An 18,611-nucleotide genomic window follows, 5' to 3' on the forward strand; every position below is an offset into this window, starting at 1 on the left:
TTTTTCAAACTGCCCTTTTGGACCTGCTTTGGTTTCCCCTCAATTTCAACATGTTTGTGGCTCCACCCTGTCATAAGCACTTGGCCTACCTACACCGTTTTATTGGGAGACTGAGGGAACATTGGGTGGTAAGGAATTTGTTCTGTTGCAGTGATCCCACAAAGAAATGTGGGATAATGTGATTTCTTTAGCTAAATTTGAAGTTTGCTGAGGTTTCTGAGTAAGAAAACACTGGGGAATGCATGCAAGTTACACCTCCCTGGACTCCCTCAGGTGTCTGGTTTTCAGAAATGTCTGGGTTTGGTAGGTTTCCCTAGATGGCTGCTGAGCCCAGGACCAAAAACACAGGTGCCCCCTGCAAAAACAGGCAGTTTTGTATTTGATCATTTGAAGTGTCCACACAGTGTTTTGGGGGCATTTCCTGTTGCAGGCACTAGGCCTACCCACACAAGTGAGATACCATTTTTATTGGGAGATATGGGGAAATGCTGCGTAGAAGGAAATTTGTGGCTTCTCTCAGATTGCAGAACTTTCTATCAGCAAAATATGAGGAAAAAGTGTTTTTTTGCCAAATTGTGAGGTTTGCAAAGGATTCTGGGTAACAGAACCTGAGGAGAGTGCCACAACTTATCCCATCCTGGGTTTCCCTCGGTGTCTAGTTTTCAGAAAATGTCCAGGTTTGCCAGGTTTTCCTAGGTGCCAGATAAGCTAGAGCCCAAAATCCACAGCTAGGCACTTTGCAAAAAACAGGTCAGTTTTCTTTGGGAAAATGCGATGTGTCCATGTTGTGTTTGGGGCATTTCCAGCCGCGGGAACTACGCCTACCCACAGAAGTAAGGTACCATTTTTATCAAGAGACTTGGGGGAATGCTGGGTGGAAGGAAATATGTGGCTCCTCTCAGATTACAGGACTTTCTATCATCAAAATATGAGGACAAAGTGTTTTTTTGCCAAATTTTGAGGTTTGCAAAGGATTCTGGGAAACAGAACCTGGTGAGAGCGCCACAAGTTACCCCATACTGGATTTTCCTGGATGTCTAGTTTTTTAAAATGCCCAGGTTTGGTAGATGTACCTAGGTGCGGGCTGAGCTATAGACCAAAATCCACAGCTAAGCACTTTCCAAAAAACACGTCAGTTGTTAATGTAAAAATTTGATGTGTCCATGTTGCTTTTTGGGGCATTTCCTATCATAGGCACTAGACTTACCAAAACAAGTGAGGTACCATTTTTATCCGGAGACTTGAGGGAACACAGAATAAAAGAATAAGTGTTATTGCCACTTGTCTTTCCCTGCATTTTGTCCTTCCAAATGTAAGACAGTGTGTAATAAAGATGTCTATTTGAGAAATGCCCTGTAATTCACATGCTAGTATGGGGACCCCAGAATTCAGAGATGTGAAAATAACCACTGCTTCTCAACATCTTATCTTGTGCCCAGTTTGGAAATGCAAACATTTTCTACATACCTATTTATCATTCTTTATATTTCACCAAATGAATTGCTGTATACCCGGTGTACAATGAAAACTCATTGTAAGGTGCAGCTCCTTTATGGGCTCTGGGTACCTAAGGTTCTTGATGAACCTACAAGCCTTTAAAAAATCTGCCATGGCTGGAAAAAGTTATAGAAGAAAAAGTGGACAGAAATGGCTCTTTTTTCACCTAAATTTCAATATTCTTTCTATTTTAGTTGTTACTTTCTGTAGGAAAACCTTGAAGGATGTACACAAATGACCCCTTGCTGAATTCATAATTTTGCCAACTTTTCAGAAATGTTTAGCTGTCTGGGTTCCAACATTGGTTTTATACCCATTTCTGTCACTAAATGGAAGGAGGCTGAAAGCACACAAAAAGGTAAAAATGGGGTATGTCCCAGTAAAATGCCAAAGTTGTGTAGAGAAATGTGTTTTTATAATTCCTGAAAGCTGGAAAGATGGTGATTTTAGCAACGCAAACCCTTTGTTGATGCCATTTTCAGGCGACAAAATACATGCTTTCTTCTGCGGCCCTTTTTTCCAATGTATTTTTTTTTTATTGAAATTTTAGCTGTATTGTGGCTAACTTCTTGGTCTCTACCAGGGGAACCCACAAACTCTGGGTATCTTTAGAATCCCTAGGATGTTGGAAAAAAAGGACACAAATTGCCATGGATAGCTTATGTGGACAAAAAGTTATGAGGGCCTAACTGCCCCAAATAGTCGAAAAAAATACTTGGCACAGTAGGGGAAAGGCCGGCAGCTAAGGGGTTAAAGCATTAGAATGAAATTAATTTGGGTATGTACTAATGGGCCCCATGGATGTTGGTGGGTAGCGGGGTAGTTCTGCCACCCTTCCCAATGTTGTGGGCATGGGAAGTGGCACTGGAATGATGATAGTTTTGGACAATGGAGGAGAAATATGGAGCAAACTAGTGATTCCCTAAGTCTTACTCCCTGCTAGATCCAGGCCTCTCTCATTAATGTAACATGAGGCCTTTGATAGGTAGTCCATATTACCTGTGTTTGTTTTTTCTGTGGTTCACCTTATATTTGTGAGTTGGGATGTTGGGTATGTTTTGGGCTTCGTTTGATAGGCTGTGCATTTGTTGAAGGCTTCTTTTGGAAAGAGAGCTTTTGATCTCACATCTGTAAAAGGCGACACTGGAAGAGACTTGGAAATGTAGAATGTGTTACATATTAGTAGCTTTCGCATGCATATTGCTAGCGAGACACTTTAGGTATTAGAAAAGGGCTCGGAGCCCCGTCTAAGTCACGTCAGTGTCTTTCATTGGTTTGTGGGCTTGCCTGTTAAAATTGGCTTGCTTTCATTGCCTTTTCCGGTGGTTAGCCCTCCTCGAGCGCAGTGACCAAGTACTGGAAACATGCGAGGCTCGCTGTTTCCCGTCAGGTTTGTGGACTACTTTTTATCTTTTGTTTGCAGCGTGATCTCGCTTGGCAGAAGTCAAGCGCTTTGCATAACATCGACCCTGTTACAGTTCACTTGTAATGAAACCTATTGGCAAAATTGCCGTTAAAGTTAATTGCACTTTTGCCGATAGGTTTCATTACGAGTGAACTGTAGCAGCGCGATCGCGCTGTTTTTTTCTATTTAATTTGTGTGCTCTGTGGGTGCCTTGTCCATAGCTAAATGCGATAAAGGATTCATTAGTTATATGTAGCTGCTCGTTGTTGGGCCACAGTTGTAAGAGTCATACAAAGTGCTTGCGTAAGACGAAAACTTAATAGGTTGCCGTCAATGTAGATCGTTTTCCGGCATTTGATTTCTTCATTATAGCATGTATGGAATTCATAATGATACCGCTGTGCTTCATTGGGGAATCATCTCTGTAAAAATAGCAACCAATGAAATTCAATTTACTTCAGACAATCTGGTGTCAGCTTTGAAGATGTTTGTGGTCTAAAAATGACATATGCCCTCACGTCTCTGCTGATACCTCTACTGAAAGTTTTCTTCGTATTCACAGTATTAAATACTATACAAGGGATTCGAAGTGTACCGTAGATAATGTGCTTGTTTAGCCTACAACTGTTATATACCTTTCACGACAGGAAGCACACAGCGATTGCACATTTTAGTCAGTCAATTCCTTTACTGTTTCAGCTTAAAAGCAATACAGTAATTAAAAACAATATACAGTACACAACAATTAAAATGGCTTACGTTCTCTAGATAGAAGACTTTACAGTAACGAATATGTTCAATCATTTGGCGTTCATGACCATATATTTAGTAATCAAGATGTGACATAAATCACCAAGGCCCTCAGTACATCATTGGTGGTAAATGCCGCCAACACATTGCTGCGACGGCGGAATTCCGCTACAGCTATCACGACCCACAGCTCGGAATCCGCCATGATACAAACACCCACACAAGTCCGCCACACCAAAGGTCAGTGATAAACTGGCGAAAACAAAACCTCCACCATCACGCCAACAGGAATACTCCCACACTATCACGACCCATGAATCCATGCGCCGTTCTTTCAACAGCGGTATTCCATTGGCGGTACACACGGCCGCGCTCAAAATACACACACATTTACAAAACACAACCACATTGGACAAATCAAAATACACACACCTGATACACATACACACACCACTCCCACACACCCAATCCAATATAAAACACACACCCACATTATCCACAAACCCTTACTGCCAGAAATTCTGAAAGAAGGCCAGAGAGAGACACCACCAGAAACAACACTAGCATCCACAGACACACAACATCATCACTCACCCATCCACGCACCTCAAACAACACACAACAATACATCCCCTCACACATCACAACACACACCACCTCACACATCACCCACACCACATCATGGCACCACAATGACACCCCAGGTTCTCTGAGGAGGAGCTCAGGGTCATGGTGGAGGAAATCGTCCGGGTAGAGCCACAGCTTTTTGGATCACAGGTGCAGCACACCTCCATTGCTGGGAAGATGGAGCTATGGCGCAGTATCATTGGAAGGGTCAATGCAGTGGACAGCATCGAAGAACACGGGATGACATCAGAAAGAGGTGGAATGACCTACGGGGGAAGGTGCCTTCCATGGTCTCAAGACACCAGATTGCAGTACAGAGGACTGGCGGTGGACCCCCACTGCCTCCCCCACAACTAACAACATGCGAGGAGCAATACTGCATCCTGAGGGCCTCGCAGGAGTAGCAGGAGGAATTGACTCTGGTAAGTCAACTCTTAACTATTATATCCCCCACCCTACCTGCATGCCATCACATACCGCCACCCTCACCCCCATCACTCCAACACCTCACATATGTCCCACTATCACAACCCACCCATCCCAACACCAAGCCCTGCATGCAACACCAAAGCAGGGACACCCATCACCAAAGCATGTCCACTACAGATACCCACACAGACCCCAAACCAAATATCACACAAGGACCTAGACATCCAGGGTCACTCACCCATTGCACATGATGGCACACATAGATGCAATAATCCCCCTCAGGAAACACCAGCACAGCACCCACCCAGCGGGCCCATCCCTCTGTCCCCAGGACACGTCAAGCAGCAGTGTGTCCACCACTACAGGGAACCCAGGCAAACCCACCACCCCAAGAAAATCAGGAACCTGGGGGCAGTGGCAGTAGGCACACGGTTCAGGGGACAGAGGAACAGGAAAACAGGGGAACTGGGAGGACAGCTGTGCAACAGGGGGAGGACAGGCCCTGGGAACCCACTCTCCACAAGGCCCTCTCCAACATCATGGGAGCGTACCATCATTTCCAGGAGATGATGGTAACGGTACTGGCCAACTTTCAGGAGACCCAGCGGTTGCAGGAGGAACACTATGTGGGGATCAGGGAGGAACTGAAGTCCATTAACACCACCCTGGTCACCATTGTGGGGGTGCTGAAGGACCCTGTCAACACCAGGAGGGACACTGTGGCACAACAAGGGGCCCCTGACCCAAGCCTGGATGATGAACAGCCCTCCACCTCTGCCAGCGCTAGTGGACAGGAGGCACCGCCACAGGACCACAACACCAACACCCCACCCCCTGCAGATGGAGTGTCACCCCGAAAACGGTCCCTGAGATCCAGGAACAAGACAGAGAACATTGCCAAGACCCCCCTGAATGTCACCCTTCTGTCCCACTTTGTCACCCTGTCCATCCTTCAACTGCCCTTGCTCCACTTCCTATGCCCCTTTGGACAATGCACTTGTGAAACAAATAGACTGGACTCTGCCATGGACATTCCTCCACCATCACCCCTGCCCATTTTACAACCCCCTCCACTTATTTGCACAGAAATAAACACACATCAATCAAAAAGCAATCTGGAGTCAGTCTGTGCTTTCACTAATGTGTAATTGCAATAACTGGAATATAGCAATGTCAATTTAATTGTCCACATAACGATTTAACATAGCTGTAGATATTGAGGAAATATAGCAGAGGGCACAAAGTGGGACCCACATCTGTTAAATGGAAAGTCAAAGTGACAAGTCAGGGTCCATACACTTTGTGAAAATGACAGACTTCTGATAGCTCAAACAACAGTATGAGATGTGTGAGGCAGTGACATCTTCTTACCTGTGTCTCACTGGAAGTATTGCTGGATGATGTTGTTTTCGTTGTCGATATCCTCTTCTTCTGCCTCCTCTTCTTCACTGTCCACAGGCTCCACAGCTGCCACAAGACCTCCAGCTGGACCATCCTCCTGCAGGAAAAGGCACCTGTCATCACAAAGCCAGGTTGTGCAGCATACAGCAGGCCACGATGATCTGGCACACCTTCTTTGGTGAGTAGGTGAGAGAACCACCTGTCATATGGAGGCACCGGAACCTGGCCTTCAGGAGGCCGAAGGTTAGTTCGATCACCCTCCTAGTTCGCCCATGTGCCTCATTGTAGCGTTCATCTGCCCTTGTCCTGGGATTTCTCACTGGGTTCAGTAGCCAAGACAGGATGGGGTACCCAGAGTCACCTGCAAATTTCGAGGAATAACTTTTAGACACACACTAACCCGTAGGGACAACCCCATACCCAGACACCTATTCACACTGTATAGGATCCTTGTCCTCACCTATTAGCCACAGAGGACCCCATCACAGAAGGGATGCTGCTATTCCTCAGAATGTAAGCATCATGCACTGAGCCAGGAAATTTGCCATTCACATGAGAGATGTACTGGTCGGCCAAACACACCATCTGCACATTCATCGAGTTATAGCTTTTCCGGTTTCTGTACACCTGTTCACTCCTGCGTGGGGGTACCAAGGCCACATGTGTCCCATCAATGGCACCTATGATGTTGGGGATATGTCCCAGGGCATAGAAGTCACCTTTCACTGTAGGAAATATCCTCCACCTGAGGGAAAACGATGTAGCTGCGCATGTGTTTCAGCAGGGCAGACAACACTCTGGACAGCACGTTAGAAAACATTGGCTGGGACATCCCTGACGCAATTGCCACTGTTGTTTGAAAAGACCCACTTGCCAGGAAATGGAGTACTGAGAGGACCTGCAGTAGAGGGGGTATCCCTGTGTGATGGCGGATAGCTAACATCAGGTCTGGCTCCAACTGGGCACACAGTTCATGGATTGTTACACGATCAAGTCTGTAGGTGACTATTACGTGTCTCTCTTCCATTGTCGACAGGTCCACCAGCGGTCTGTACTCTGGAGGATGCTCACCATCTCATCACCTCCCCCAGCAGACGTGCCCTATGGAGGAGAACAGCGAGCAGAGAATCAGCCTACACTGAGGTATCACAAAATGTAATTTGCACACATTTATTAATCCGCAATGTGCCTGTTACTGTGTGTATGCAAGGCCAAGATAGGTGTGACAAAGTTATTATTAATGCCATGTGGCCCCCTGAAATGGTGGCTGCCTGACCTGTAAGGTGGGACAAGGGGATATGAGGTAACTGCGCTGGCATTCTACACCGTTGCGGTAGACGGTCGAAGACCATGGTGCAGTCCTGCATTGGTTAACATTGGACCCTATGGGTCCGAGGAGCCAGTGACGATGTACGCCGGCGGTGATGGTCCGCACCGCCGCAGACGTGACCGTCATTTTCTGTCTGTTCACTCACTTGATACCTGACCATCAACAGGAGAGGACCTACACTGCAAGTGCTGCTGTGACCTCAGTCTGGAAGCGACGATGGCTCATGTGTCTGGGGAAAGGGCCCCTGCCTTCACTTCAGAGGAGTTGGAGAAATGAGTGGATGGGGTGCTCCCCCAGTACACACAACTGTACGGTCCTCTAGACAAACAGGTGAGTACACTGTGAGCATGCTGCATGTGCTATGCCTGTTTGGAGTGGTGTGGATGGAAGATACATGGGGGGGAGGACTGAGGCCTGCATGAGCGGACGGTGAGTGTATGTGCGTAAGGGCAAGGGTGGGAACGTGGGCCAATGAGTATGACGATCTGGATGGGTAAAGATCTTCCTTTTCCCCAGTACTATTCCTCTAGGTCAGCACCCACCAGAAGAAGGATATTTGGCGTGCCATTGCCAAGGACGTCCGGACCCTGGGGGTCCACCACAGACGGAGCGGATGGGAGGACATTCGCCGCAGGAGCAAGAAGACGGCAGAGGCCCAGCTGGGGCTGGCCTCCCAACGTAGGAGGAGTGCCCGTCGACCATGACCCCCCTGATGTTCCGGATCCTGGCGGTGGCCTATCCGGAGGTGGATGGGCACTTGAGGGCATCACAGCAGTCACAAGGGGGTGAGTACAGTCACATTCATCTGACTCTGTGCGCATTACGAGGTGTCTGGGTGGGGGAGGTGGACAGTGGGTTACCCTAGGCCAGGGTGAGCTTGGTAGGCAAGGTCCCTGGAGAGGCAGGTTCAGTGGAACCCCAACCCCACTAGTGGTTAGTGCCATCTACACCTAGTCAGACTCCTGTGACTTCCATGTGTGCAGCAATTGGGCTTAGGCCTTGTACCCCATGGGCATGTGAATAATCTAGGAACAATAAGTGCATAGCGTAGTGCAGAGGGCTGCTGTGTCTGTAGTGCCCACCAACGGTAGTGGTGTTGCATGCACTGAACATGTCTTTCTTCTGCCCCCCCCCTTTTTGTGGTCTCCCTGTTCTTGTGTGCAGTAGCATCATCAGGTGGAGGAGCAGTGGCACCGGAGAAGGAGGGAGCTGCATCCCACTTGGCCCTGGAGGGTGAAACAACTGAGTCAGAAGCCAGCAGTGGGACGGAGGGTGAGGGGAGCTCCACGGCGGGGACACGAGTTGACAGCAGTGACAGCAACTCCTCCTCTGATGGGAGCTCCCTTGCGGTGGCAGGCCCCTCTGTGCCCCCCGCATCAACAGGTAGAGACGCCACCCTCCCTACCAGCACCACCCTCCCAGCAGCCCCTCAGTGTGTGTCCTGTGCCCGCTCATCCAGGAGGGTGGGCATCTCCTTCGCCCCAGGCACCTCAGGCCCTGCCCCAGTCAGCCGTGCTGCCTACAGTGAGGAGGCTATTGACCTCCTGAGATCCCTCACTGTTGGGCCATCTACCATTCTGAATGCCATCCAGGGGGGTGTGAGGCATTTGCAATAAACAAATGCATACCTGAAGGGCATTCATTCTGGCCAGGCAGCCCAACAGAGAGCATTTCAGGCTCTGGCCTCAGCACTGATGGCAGCCATTGTGCCTGTGTCCAGCCTCCCCCTTCCAACTTCCTCCACCCAGACCCAATCCCCTGTACCTCAGCCTATCCCAAGCACACCATCAGACCAGCATGCACACACCTCAACACACAAAAGTGGCTCAGACAAACATAAGCACTGGCCATCCCACAGGCACTCACACAAGCATCATACCCATGCAGACATACCAACATCCACTGCCTCCACTGTGTCCCCCTCCTCCACGTCTCCCTCCTCCCTCCCAGTCTTGTCTCCACTCACACCTGCATGCACTACATCTTCAGCCACTACCTCCATCACCACACATCGCTCATGTGCACTGACCACCCCCACTACCATTCACACATCCCCTGTGTCCTCTCCCAGTATGTCTGTGACCCCTCCTCCCAAAGTACATAAATGCAAGCACCCACCCACCCAACAGCCATCCACCTCACAACAGCCTCCAGCCCATGCACCTGCATCTGCACCCAAAGTCAGCAGACAGACACCTCCTGCAACCATTCCCTCTTCCTCTACTCCCAGACCCTCTCCCTCTTCCCACCCCAGTGTCCCTAAGAAGCTTTTCCTGGCCAACTTTGACCTCTTCCCTACCACTCCCCGTCATTCCCCTTGGGCCAGGGTGGCCATAACCCATCCCAGCACCTCAGCCAGCAAATCATCTTCTGCTGTGGTTCCTGCAGCTATCAAAGGCTAAAAGGGGACACCATTCAGCCCAGCCAGTGTGCAACCAACCTCTGCCAAAGCCAAAAGCATTCCACCACCTGGCAAGTTGAAGAGGGGGACAGGATCCAGCAAGGGGAAGGAGACACAACCGCCCAGCAAGGCCACCTCAAAGACTCCAGGTGCCAGACCCAAGGTCACACCACCATCTGCCAACGTGAGGAAGGGACAGAAAACACCAGCCAAGGCACTTCAGCCATCCGAGGCTGCAGGTGAAGGCCTGGTGGCTACCAGCACAACTGCCAGCACCGCCACCTGCACCGCGGGCAGCACCGCCAGGAGCCCTGCTGCTAGCACCACCTCAAGCACCGCCACAAGCCCCGCCACCTGCACCACTACTGTCAGCAGCAGCAGCCCCAGTGGGCAGCCGTCCGAGGCTGCAGGAGAAGGGCTGGAGCCTCCCTCCACCACTGGCAGCACCAGCACCTGCACCTGCACCACGGCCAGCACGCCACCTCCACCACCGCTAGCACCACCGCTAGCACCGCCGCAGGCACCGCTGCAAGCACCGCCACCTGCACTGCTGACAGTAGCACCACTATCAGCAGCAGCAGCCCCAGTGGGCAGCAGTCCAAGGCTGCAGGAGAAGGCCTGGAGCCTCCCTCCACCATTGGCAGCACACACACCAGCCCCAGCACTACCACCAGTATGCAGCCGTCGCCGGATGGAGTCTAGCCCTGCCTCCACGGACTATCATGCAACCTGGTCCTGCAAATGTCATGCCTCAGACACCCAGATGAGGGACTGTGAACTGCCACACCCCAAGTGTTGCATCACTGGGCACAAAGCCCCCTTGAGAACCAATGGAAGAAGGCATCCACTGACCCTATCCTTAGCAGGATGAAGTACACTGGGCACAAATCCCCCTCCTGAACCAGTGGAGATATGCATCCACTCACCCTATCCTTGGCAGGATGAAGCACACTGGGCACAAAGCCCCCTCCGGAACTAGTGGAGATATGCATCCTCTCACCCTATCCTTGCCAGGATGAAGCACACTTGGCACAAAGCCCCCTCCAGAACCAGTGGAAGAAGGCATCCACTCAGCCTATCCTTGGCAGGGTGAAGCACACTGGGCACAATGCCCCCTCCAGAACCAGTGGAGATATGCACCCACTCACCCTATCCTTGGCAGGATGAAGCACATTGGGCACAAAGCCCCCACCAGAACCATTGGAAAACCGGCACCCACTAGAGAGACTGTGGCCTTGCACTCCCCAGGACCAAGCAGTGGGCAACCCACCCACTTGAGAGACTTTGCCCTTGCACTCCCCAGGACCAAGCAGTAGGCAAACCACCCACTTGAGAGACTGTGGCTTTGCACTCAAAAAGGACCAAGCAGTGGACAAACCACCCACTTGAGAGACTGTGGCTTTGCACTTCCCAGGACAAAGCAGTGGGCAAACCATCCACTTGAGAGACTGTGGCCTTGCAGTGCCCAGGACATCACTGTGGGCATGGAGCCCCCTCTAGGAGCAGTGATGTTTTACCATCTTCCGGCTGAGGTGCACCCCCCTTCACCCTCCGCCTGAGGTGCCTGTGTGTTTTCAACCTGATGCCCCTGCAGTGTTCTCTCCATACTGAGGCAAGAGTCAAGTGTGGGCTTGGCCTATGAGTTTTGGCCGAGTGTCCCGTGGACATTTTGAGTGGACAATGTACCGCCTTATGTCCATATTGTATATTTTTGTAAATACTGTTTTTAAAATTCTTACGTATATCTGACTATTTCTAAAATATCACTGATTCGACTCTATTCCTTTTGTCCTTGCAAGGGGGTTACGGGGTGTAAATGTAATGTCGATGTATGTGTTTGTGTGTATGGTGTTGTGGGTGAGTGTGGGGGTGGGGGTGTTGCGTGTTGCGTGTTGCATGTGTGTGTCACTCTCTTTTTCCTCCCCCCTCCCCTGTGTACTAGGTGCAGTACTCACTGTGGTAGTTGCTGCCGCCGTTGGTACACCTGGTAGATAAGGAGGTAGACCAGCATGGGGAGGACCTGCAGCTCGGGCTCCATGGTGTCCTGGTTCTTCGCTGAGTGTCAGGAGGTGAGTGGTTTCCCTTCCAAGTACTGTTTCTGCTGTGCTTTTGATGGCATTGGTACCACCCCAGAAAAGCTGGCGGATGGGCGGGTTGTGATGGGGTGGGTGGTACATTGACATCCGCCTGTCTGTCAGCGGTTACCGCCACGGTGTTTGTTGCTACTGCCATGGCAGTCGGAGTATTAAAGTAGCTGTATGTTTTGGCAGTTTCCCCCATGGTCGTGATCCCATTTTTTTTACCGCCGGCCTGTTGGTGGTATTACTGCCACTTTAACACCGACCGCTAGGGTTGTAATGAGGGCCTTAATCTCTTATTGCTAGTGTCAGTCATCAAGAAACAGTATAATTTAGGGATGAAAATACCTAAATAGGTACTTTACTCAAATCATATTTGAGTCTAGTAAATTCTGCCTCACACTGTGAGTGCCACACAAATTTTATGTTCTTCTTGAGCAATTGCCTTGTACCATCATTGTGTGTGTTGGAAACACACACTACAAAGTAGTAGGTTCATTTTGATTGCAACGGTTCATTGTCATACAAACTATTTTACTAAAGTTGTAGATCAGTGCCTTCATCCAAGAGAGTGTATAGAGAATAATAATTTGAATAGAATAGGTTACATATCTATAATAGGCTTTGGCAGATCTTGCAGAGTTACACAAAAACTCTGTGAGCTTCTACAGAGTTTTGCGAGTGGGTGGAATCGGGCACGTCGCGCTGCTTGTGCTGAATTGTTTTGCCAAAAGCTTCCTCTGCAATGTGAACAGCAACATGCGGTGTGGCAGAGGACTCTGCTTTTTTCTGCCGCTCAAGTGGATTTTCTACTTGAGTGGCAGTTTTCTCATTGCGAACAGTCGCACCCTGCTGTGACTGCCTGTGTTGAGAATTTTCACAGAGAAGCATTCTAGCACCTGAAAATTATGCTACAGGATGCAAATTCTCACTCGCTCTTGCCATCTTAAAGGTTGGCGGAGTTTTGCTGCAGCTCCACGCTCCAAGAGAAACACAGAGTGGACAAAATTCAGGGCATTCTGGCGCCAGCGGAGCAGAATTTTTTACCAACCTCTAGTTTATTTATACATATATACATATGTATATATATATATATATATATATATATATATATATACACTGAACTCGGTGTAGCTCATCTGCTCCAAAGAGTTGGTGGTGGCGATGTCAGACGCGCGCTACCACGTCAAAAATCTCCACTTTTCCCTCAATATTAAAGATAGGAATATGGGACTCCACAGCTGCTGAAAGACAATTTTTATTGACACGCTAAGGAATGTGTTTCAGCATTTCCGCCTTAGTCAACCTCGCGGTTGCCATCTTGAATTCTCTTTTTATGCCATACAATCCAAACATATCTCATCATTTCATGAAATTCATTCAATTTTAGTTGTTTATCCTGATAGCCAGTATCTATTTGTTTCTCACATGATAATATTGTAGGAAAGATTATTAATTTGACTTCTCTGAAATACGACTCATAAAACGCTCCAAACTAAACGTCACAATGTGGATAACCATACAATTAAGATTAAACGTATCACTGATTTCGTGCCAAATCCCTCCAAATGATAACACTATGTGATGTATGGTGTAAAAAGAGAATCCAAGATGGGGACCGCGAGGTTGACAAAGGCGGAAACGCCGAAACACGTTCCTTAGCGTGTCAATAAAAAAACAAAATAAGCAGCTGTGGAGAACCGTATCTAGCTTGGCAGAGCAGTAGGCTTAACTTCAGAGTGCTAGGTGTAAAGTATTTGTACCAACACACACAGTAACTTAATGAAAACACTACAAAATTACACAACACCAGTTTAGAAAAATAGGAAATATTTATCTAAACAAAACAAGATCAAAATGACAAAAATCCAACATATACAAGTCAAGTTAAGGATTTGTAAAGATTAAACTCAAAAATAGCGCTTAGAAACACAAAATGTTTCGATGAGGTGTTAACACGACATTGTGACGGAGTCATTCCCAACAAGCCGACACCAGCGGCGCCAGACACTGAGTCACGTAGACCCCTAATTTCAGTACCTTTGGTGAAGAGTGAAAACAAGTCAATGTGCGAAGTCAGGGATCGTGGCGTCTGTGCGAAACGTTGAATCCGTGCACTTTGAGCGGCACCGGTCACGACGTGGTGCGGCGACTTCCACGGAGACGTGGACTTCAGCGGGGCTGCAGCGGCATTAGGCCTGCGAAGGTCATCACGTTCCAGCGAAGATCACGGAGTCGGTTGCAGATGGCATCACCGGATTCAGCAGCAGCGTCGGTCCAAAGTCGTCCGAAGTTGATTTCCTTGGATTTCCACCAGCTTTCCTTTCAAGGGCCCAGGGACTTGATAGGGCACCACTTGTCAGAGCAGGAGTCTCTCCAGAGACTCCAGGTGCTGGCAGAAAGAAGTATTTGCTGTCCCTGAGACTTCAAACAACAGGAGGCAAACTCTAAATCAAGCCCTTGGAGATTTATTCACAAGATGGAAGGCACACAAAGTCCAGTCTTTGCTCTCTTACTCTGGCAGAAGCAGCAACGGCAGGATAGCTCCACAAAGCACAGTCACAGGCAGGCAGGGCAGCACTTCTCCTCAGCTCTTCAGCTCTTCTCCAGGCAGAGGTTCCTCTTGATGTCCAGAAGTGAGTTAAAGTCTGTGGTTTTGGGTGCCCTTCTGATACCCAATTTCTCCTTTGAAGTAGGCCTACTTCAAAGTAAAGTCTCTTTTGAATGTGAAATCCTGCCTTGCCCAGGCCAGGCCCCAGACACTCACCAGGGGGTCGGAGACTGCATTGTGTGAGGACAGGTACAGCCCTTTCAGGTGTAGGTGACTGCTCCTCCTCTCCCTCCTAGCACATATGGCTCATCAGGAAATGCAGACTACACCCAGCTCCCTTTGTGTCACTGTCTAGTGTGAGGTGCAACCAGCCCAATTGTCAAACCGACCCAGACAGGGAATCCACAAACAGGCAGAGTCGCAGAAATGGTAGAAGCAAGAAAATGCTCACTTTCTAAAAGTGGCATTTTCAAACACACAATCTTAAAATCTACTTTACTAAAATATGTATTTTTAAATTGTGAACTCAGAGACCCCAAACTCCACATGTTCATCTGCTCCCAAAGGTAATCTACACTTTAATCAGATTTAAAGGTAGCTCCCATGTTAACCTATGAGAGGGACAGGCCTTGCAACAGTGAAAAATGAATTTAGCAATATTTCACTATCAGGACATATAAAACACATTGCTATATGTCCCACCTTAACCATACACTGCACCCTGCCCTTGGGGCTACCCAGGGCCTACCTTAGCGGTGCCTTGATGTAAGAAAGGGGAATGTTTAGGCCTGGCAAATGGATACACTTGCCAAGTCGAATTTACAGTTAAAAGTGCACACACAAACACTGCAATGGCAGGTCTGAGACATGATTACAGAGCTACTCATTCGGGTGGCACAACCAGTGCTGCAGGCCCACTAGTAGCATTTGATTTACAGGCCCTGGCACCTCTAGTGCACTTTACTAGGGACTTACTAGTAAATCAAATATGCCAATCATGGATAAACCAATCACATACAATTTTACACAGAGAGCATATGCACTTTAGCACTGGTTAGCAGTGGTAAAGTGTTCAGAGTTCAGAAACCAACAGCAACAGGTCAGAAAAAATAGGAGGCAGGAGGCAAAAAGATTGGGGATGACCCTGCATAAGCAAAAAAGTCCAACATATACATATAAGTATATATATATGTAACTGTGAGTTACAGGGATGTTCTACACTGAGGGGTTCTGAGTGACATCAAATAGACAACAAGAGAAAAGCTAAATGATGTCACCCAGAAACCTGAGGTAAACTATTTCAATAATATTACTTTAAAAAAAAAATATATATATATATGAATTAATGTAAGGTGTTATATAGTTGATGAACAGATATCCAGAAAGTGCAGGAACATTTAACTATCTTAGTGTAATTCGATCAATCTTTTCGCATTTTTTGTTCCTTCGCTGTAAGTCAACATCAATACATGCATTAGAATATCTTGTAAACTTCTAATTTGGTATGCATATGTTTGTGGAATTCGTATGTTTTCTTGTGCAATTATGAATGCCGTCAGCAAATGAATGAAGTGCAAAGATGATCGACAGATTATTTTCTTGCCAAATATTTAAGTCAACAGAGATAGAAGAGTCGCTTTTCAGTAATAGCCAGACCTATTGACATTGCCATTGATTGTTTAATTGAAATCTATGAAAAGATCATCTTAGGTTATGGATTTATAATTTGTCAATCAGTGTGAGAGTACAAATAAAGATGGGATATGTACATAAACTCTTTTTTGATCCTGTTCTATTAAACAAAATAATGGTGATCTGAGATGCGACTTTCTACTTTAGCCACTAGAGTGTGTAAGAGCTACGCCTGAAATATGAAACCTTCGTCGAACTTGCACTTCACATAACTAGCCTGTACTTGGGCTAGAAAATGAATAAGTTGTCAAAGAGGATCACTACAGTCACAACAGCACACTGTAAGCCTAGAAGGGCAGAATTTTCAATAAAGGCTGATAAGAATATTCTACTACTTAGACCTCATAAGGATGTTATAAAAGTAACGCATTTTACAGTGTTCTCATTTTCTAAAAGTACATTTACAGCACATTGAGACAAAGAAAAGGTCGTGATTTAAAAGCTACAGAACACTATTCTGTGTCAGTGCCTCGCCCACAATGAGCTCTGAGCGCTTTTCATTCTTCTTGGTTCTAGATCCTGAGGGGCATATTTACCCCATTTGTGCCTTATTTGCGTCATTTTTTTAACGCAAATTTGTCGCAAAACTAACTCCATATTTATATTTTGACGTTAGACAAGTCTAACGTCAAAATATTGGAGTTTGCACCATATTTTAGATGCGTAAACCTACCTCACATCAATGAGATGCCAGGTAGGCGTCCCCATCTAAAAAAATGATGCTAACCCCATAGACCCATATTTATCCCCGTGCTAAAATGACGCACGGGTGGGAGGAGGGGCTAAATAATGGTGTAAAGCTTGCTTTGCACCACCATTTAACGCCTGGGACATACCGGGCGTTAAGGGACCTGTGGACCCATTTCCATGGTTAAACACCATGGAATGGGTCCACAGGTGTCCTCCTCAAGCCCCAGGAAAACCCACACCAGATGGACACCAGAGGATGGGGGTCCCCATCCCAGGTAAAGAGGGTAAGTATACGTAAGTCATTTAAAAAAAAAAAAAAATGTGATCGGGTCTCAACTTTCGGCCCCCAGCATCGAACAGGGTGTAATGGCCATGCCCAGGGGACACTGGTCCCCTGGGCTGGCCATTGGGGTGGTGGGCATGACTCCTGTCTTTTCTAAGACAGGAGACATGGTTTTGCATCAGAAAATTACGCTAGGCTGGTTAGAGTAATTTTATTTTTTACTCTAAGCAGCCTAACGTCATTTTTTGGTGCAAAACTCCCTTCTCCCATACCGCCAGCCCCACCTGGCTAGCGTAATTTTTTATACGCTAGCCCGCCCTTTGCACTGGATTGCACCATTGTATAAATATGGCACCCGGCTGATGCTCAGGAATGGCGCAAGCCAGTCTAAACATTCTGGTGCAAAACTGCATTAGTGCAGTTTTGCACCGAAAAGTATAAATATCCCCCTGAGTTTCAAAGACATGCTTTTTACCTTTAATATGTACTTCAGTCCCTCTTCTTTCAGATATTTTATCTCTTGTTCTCAGCCTATAGCGCTAAAGCAAAATGTTTTCCAGAAGACTCAGGAGTGCAAAATTGTTACAAGCCACCTCAATCCTGTTTATTTATACTTGATGGCCGCACCCAGATGTGGGGGGATTGCGTGCATGGCCACAAGAAACTGGGTCACTGGGGTCATGCTGGATGCTCACTACATTCTCTCTGATGTTAGTTTGATCCTAGCATTTCTTCTTACGGGGCATATTTAAGAACCCATAGCTCCTCCTTGTGCCAATTTAGCATAATTATTTTACGCTAATGTGTCTCAACAAGCCTAAAAATGCAGCGCCACATGTACAAAGTGGCACAATGCCTGCATTGTGCCACTTTGTAACCCTTTGCCCTACACTATGCCTGCACCAGGTATAATCTATGCAAAGGGGGCTTTCCTTATTAGGGGGTCCAAAGAAATGGCACAAGGATATCTAAAAGATTTCCTTGCACCATATATTTTGGCACTTTTAATGTCTGCTCAGAGCAGACATTAAAAGGAGGCTTCCATTGGTTACAATGGGCCTATGGGTGTTTTGCAGTATTAGCATCAGAATTTTTGCAGCTAATCTTGCAAAGCGCCAGACTACCGTAAAAAATTCTGATGCTAGTCCCCTAACTAGCGCCATGGTGTGCCATATTTTAAATACCGTGTTAAGGGGGGTGCTAAGGGGTGCAAGAAAAGTGGCGCTTCAGTGTGTGCAGTACCACTTTTCTTAAATATTCCCCAAAGTTTCCCAGTCTTTGGCAGGGACTTTGGTTGGGTCAGTGATTGTACTAGTGACTCCAGCCACTGTTTGATCTTGTTGGGACCTCTGGAGTGCATACATCAATGTCAGATCATGCACCCAAGGTACTGTTGGGGAATCAGAATCACTGGGTGCAGCCACAGGGCCACATGGAAGGTTGGTGGCCCACTTGTGGTTATTATGGGTCACATCAT

Source organism: Pleurodeles waltl, chromosome 2_2, assembly GCF_031143425.1.
Source record: "Pleurodeles waltl isolate 20211129_DDA chromosome 2_2, aPleWal1.hap1.20221129, whole genome shotgun sequence".
Taxonomy (NCBI): domain Eukaryota; kingdom Metazoa; phylum Chordata; class Amphibia; order Caudata; family Salamandridae; genus Pleurodeles; species Pleurodeles waltl.